Raw genomic sequence first — 6001 nt, forward strand, 5'->3', positions numbered from 1 at the left:
GTGATATGTATTGTAACGATTACTTGTAATAAAAGTAAATCTGATTAACTCGCCTATCATGTCTCATATTCTCTAATTTATTTTTACTTATTATTTTAGATGACATAATTTTTCCAATATTAATTAAACCTAAGTTACTCAAAACTATTACCTTAATTTTGGATAAATATATTTTTAACAAAATAAAAGATCATACATAGTAAAAAATCACACAAAAGATTATAAAATATATTTTATAAATAAAATTGCAAAAAATTATATATGCGACATACAGATCGATCTAGTAAAATATGTCCTATATAATTAATTTAATTATTAATTATTTGCAAAAAGAAGTCACGGAGGTCCAAGTGAAATTCTTCGAATGGAGCCAAAGTTCAAAGATTGCCGGTGTATTTGAGTAGGAGGGGTGGATTTAGACTGCGATCCCTTCGAAATGCAATTTGACTTTGGTCGCAACGACGTATATCCGCATCCCCGCAAACCCCGTCACGGTGGTTGTTGCATAAACGTACATATTTATTTATCACCGCATAATCCCTGACTTCCCCTGCCGACGAGGGTTTTGCCACACGGCAGTTTGACGGTCCCCGGCGGAATTACCCCCTCAGCCGCTTATAAATTACATCGGGGCTCGAGCGAGGTTTAAGGGCCTGCTTAAGTTGTCAAAGCAATCGGGGAGTTAAACGCCCTGGCGTCGGGGGTGAGCGTCCTTAATGCCTTTTCGAGCGGATCCATGAAACGCGCGGAGTCAGGCGGCGAACCGCGGAGAATAATTGGGGGAAGCAAGTAGACTCCATTTCTCTGAAATTTTGAAAGATAGAAATAGCGTCAGACAAACTTTGACTAAGTATATTTTTAATATTATACATTTCTCGTAATTTTTTTTTTATATAAAACTTGCATTTTAAATGTTTATTAATGATTGTTCAGTTTCTTCATTTTTTATTTAAAACTCGATATTATAAAACAATATAGAGATATATATATTTTATCTTATCAAGTATTAAAAAAATATATAAAATTATATATATATATATATATACTGTAAATGTATTCCATGCTAAATGATTCGAAAAAAAATTTTTTAACTCATATATTGCGCATCTTTAAAATTTTTATTTCCAATGAATTCTCCGATATTGAATTGTTACAACTTTGAAAGACTTCCTCTAAATTTAAATATTGATAAAAACGAAACAACACATTAAGAGAGAGGAGTTAAGCTACCTAAAGTTATTATCGTTTGTATCTATCTTCTTTATCCATATCAGAAGGAATCGGCTTATATAAAAATTTTTCAATAGATTAAGTCTGTAATGATCAGACTTGTACAAAAAAATGTATACCATTCGCGTAACTAAGAATTAAAAGGGCATCGTCAAAGGTAGGGACGACAAATCGACACTTCCTACAAGACACCTGTATCGAACCCTTTCATGATCAATCCTCTTACCCTCGCCCCCCTCGCAATCGTAAGTCCCAGGGGGTCGCGCAGCCGGTAACGAATTTCGATATCCATCCTCTGACGAGAGAAGCCGAGCATAGGTATGGCGGCATGCGGGGATGGAGGGCAACGTGATAGTATTGACTCGCTTCCGCGGACGTGCGGGGGCGGAGTTTTCGACCTGTCTCCCCCCGGTATTCCCCGCAACCCTGTCCTCCCGTTGCCTCCAGGAAACCGGGGTCGTGCCAGGCTCGATCGGGTCGGTCGGGAAGGGTGAGACTGATTCTCGTCGCACGGGGCTGTCAACCCCCCACCCACGCGACGACAAAACTCCCGCTGAAGGGTGAGCCAGCAATGGCGGCGGGACTTGTTGTATTTCGCTTTCGAGGTGAGCTCTCTCCATTCCCTTCTACCGTCTCGATTCTATCCCTATCCTCCCCCTGCTCCTCCGATCTCGCGAACCAAAACGAGATGGTGGCGGATGGGGAAGTGTAAGCGAGTGGCGGAAGAACAGAGCGACGGTGGAGAGGAGAAAGGATGCATAGCTTCAAAGGGATGAAAGAGGAAAGAAGAAAGAGAGAGAAAGAGGGTGGAGGACTATATCGCTCGGAAGCAGCAACCTCCATTTATTTTATTACATTATCATACCAACTAGGCGCTCGATAAGTGGGGCTTTAAAGCGACGGTTCTCAAATCGTTTCGCACGAAACTTCCGCACGCGACTTTTGCTGACAGCGATACTCGCTTCGACATTATCCTGAAGTATCGAATACTTTATTTCTTCATAAATCTAGAATTAATTTCCGATTAAGTATGCGAAATTTCAAACATATTAAGAGACAGAATTAAAATCATTTTCCTCATACATAAATGAAAATAAAAAAAGATAAATATTAGTATTATCAATTATCTATTTATCAATTATTTTATAGAGAATTATTTAATTATTAGAGCATCACATATTTTTTCACATTATTGGAGAAATTAGATTTACAAATATATCTTTTCAAAAATAATATATATTTCTCTTTAATATTTAAAACACAAGTACATAAAAAATTTACATTATGTGTATATGTAATAATCATAATATAGTATTATTTCATTAGACATCAGTTCAAAGTAATTTAATATTAATAAAATATATTTTAAAAATCTTTTTTCTATACTTCAAGTACAGTAATATTACTTGCACGTATAAAAAATGTATAATGAGATAGTACAAAAATTCTGATAAATTAAATTAACATAAGTGAATTAATTAAAACGATACCAGTTTCTAATAAAATTGAAATACATCTTACTTTTAGAAAAAAAAATAAGCTCTAAATTTGTTTAGCTAAACTTTTAATAAAGAATTTTAAACATTAGACATTAAGACATGAAAAATCGGTTCTAAATATATATTAGGGTATATAATATATAATTCTGTAATATATGGTCCTATGCATGTCCATAAATTTTTCAAAATAATCTTATAAATATAAAAAGATAAATTATATTATATAGGCTTTTTTCTATCACAACACCATCTCATCCAATAATCATTATAGATCTCATTTAAAATTTCTGTCGCAATGCCGATGCAAGCGTCGTTTCGTGTTTTAATCGATTAGCCAATTATTAAATCCGCGCGCGAGCCATTGACTCAATTAAATTAGGGCAATCTGAAATTTTTACCGCACGCTTTTTCGACGGGGATTGATATGGAAAATTTGCGAACGAGCAACGAGACAAACTAATGTGTGTTGCGACAATACGCAAACGCATGCAGTCGAAATCGCGGCTTTAATTATATCATAAACGGAATTTGATGCAGCGCATTTTGTTTGAGCATTAAATCGCGCATCGGTCCACGCCAGCCGCTCGTTAAGTAGAATTAAAACCGGAAAGCGACACACGTAGAGCACTGTGCAATTTAACGACCATCGATTATCAACGCGAGTTTAAATTGAGCGCGAATACAATTATCCTGGCGGATTTTACAATCTCGTTAGACATATCCTTTTCACTAGGCACGCGGCCGATTTAATTCGCGCAAACATTCGCCGTCGAATAATATCTCTTCTTCGTACCAATGATCCTCTCGGCAACAATATTTCCGTGATAAATAAATAATAAGTCTCTCAAACCAAAATTTTTGCTTCGACAAAGATAAAACTATTATCAAAAGTAACATTTCATATAAAATATAATCTCTATAAAGATTGATATAATTACATTATTTTACTATAATATTATCTTATATTTTAATTTATATTTTAATAGGCCAAAAGATATTAAAAACTGTAAAACATTATAAAATATTTTTAGAAAAAAATACATATATATATATATATATATATATATATATATATATATATATTATTCATAATATTATTATTTATACGATTCATATTTATTAAATACGATTTATATTTATTTACAAATAAAATAAAGTTAATATGTTTAAAAAAAATCCTGTTTATAGAAAATTAAATTAATCAATCAAATCAATCTTGCTGCCAGCGCTTAACATAAATATATATCTAAATTAAAAAAAAAAATAGAGATTTAATAATTATTAGTAAGTAAATTAGTAAATAATGTTATAAGAAAAATTAAAAAAGTATATATTAAAAGAAAATATAATTTAATCATTTATCTTTATCATTATATGTGTATGTGTGTGTGAAAAATCAATGCAGTCTTTTCCAAAGAAAAGGCAAAGGGAAAAGTAAAGAGGGTCAATCGGGTTGAGAAGGGACGAATCCTCTTTCCGTTTGTGGATATTCGAGATGAAGTGGCCGCCCTCCTGGTCGAGAACGAAGACCGTAATCCTGGGGAGTACGTGAGGCGGAAGTCTGATTTCTTAAACAGAACTCCAGGACTCGCGGGGCTTGGATGAAAAATTCACAGAGATCTTATTAGGGTAGCTACCTTGTAAGCGATGGGCTATACAAAACGACGAAATATAAACTTAGAAACGGAAAAATTGTTAACCCTATATTGAGTGTCTCTAAAAGCAACAATATAATGTCGCAAACAAAATGACTAATCGATAAATATTCAAAATTGTCTCTTATTTAAAAATTATAATTTAAACAAATAAAAAAAATATCTGTATCTTACATGTATGTGTGTGTATGTGTGTGTGTGTATATATATATATATATATATATATATATATATATATATATATATATATAATATATTTTATAAGATCATGTTTCTACAATTTTATATTTTATAATTAAATTAAATATAAAAAAAATTTTTTAAATGTCCATCCAATGTTATGTTTCTCTCATATATGCATATAATATATAAAAAATATTAAAACTTCAATAGTGTATCATCTAAAGAGTTCTATCAAAACTTGATTACAAAAGCTGTATTATTTTATATTAAAAAAAAAAAGAGATTGCGACAAGGTTCCTGAGAGAAAATTTGTCGAAAATGAAGCTGCAGCGGTCAGAAGAGACTGTCGGACTACCTTCATCCCCACGTCTTCCATTCCTCATCCTCCCTTTTTCCTAAAATCAATAGATACGTCGCCGCCCGTCACGCTGTAAATTGTACAACATTATTGCTAAACGATTAAACAATATATATTATAAGCCATGCCGACATGCAATTATTAATGTGCACGGTCGTCTATCATCGATGTAATAGCCAATAAATAATATATTGCAGATCTATAAATTCCCATTCTCTAAATAATAATCAAATGTTATCAAATATTTATTTTATAATAATCATGTATAAAAAAAACATTATAATTTTATAATTAATTATTATATATATATATATATATATATATATATTTTTTTATGTATAGACGTATGATATATCTAATATATAATAGATCTATCAAACTGTATAATTCTTTTATAAAGACTTTTTATCAAGTTCGCTACATCTACAATTCATTTAAACTTGAGAGTGACAGTTTTCTCAAGATAACGTCCCTTCACCAGTCACGACAATGTAACAATTATCTCTCCAATTATTTTCTTTCCACTCAGACAACGTTTGCTCGTCGCGTGCCGATGGTTTGTCATCCGTAAAGCTGCGCGATTCGTTCAGTGAACCGAGGGCAAAGCCTTTGTCTCTTTCATGAATTAATTTCAAGGACGAGGACCTCCTCTGCAAGACAAACCTTGTCTCCGCGAGCCCAATTTATGCTGCTTAAACAAGGAGCATCTTCGCATAACTTAGCGTTGCATGAAACACAACGTCAAAGGGAGGAAATTTCGCTCTTAAAGGGTCGCACAGACTTACTGAACTTCAAAGACGAAAAAGAGAAAAGAGGATCAGTGAAAAAAAGATGAAATTCATCTTTTTAAAGATTCGTCAGTTGTTTCGGAAATGCATAAATATATATGTCTTCATTTTATTAAATATACAAAAAATAATTGGATAATTATCTAAACTTTATTTATCAATACTTTTTTAATATCTTTTGTCTCTTCACAATTAATTTTCAGAAAAAAATTAATCAATAAAATAATTAATTTTCTATTACGATAATATTTTAGATATAAAATATCTCCTCAAGAACTCTCGTCAGGA

The sequence above is a fragment of the Cataglyphis hispanica genome, chromosome 1 (assembly GCF_021464435.1).
Source record: "Cataglyphis hispanica isolate Lineage 1 chromosome 1, ULB_Chis1_1.0, whole genome shotgun sequence".
Taxonomy (NCBI): domain Eukaryota; kingdom Metazoa; phylum Arthropoda; class Insecta; order Hymenoptera; family Formicidae; genus Cataglyphis; species Cataglyphis hispanica.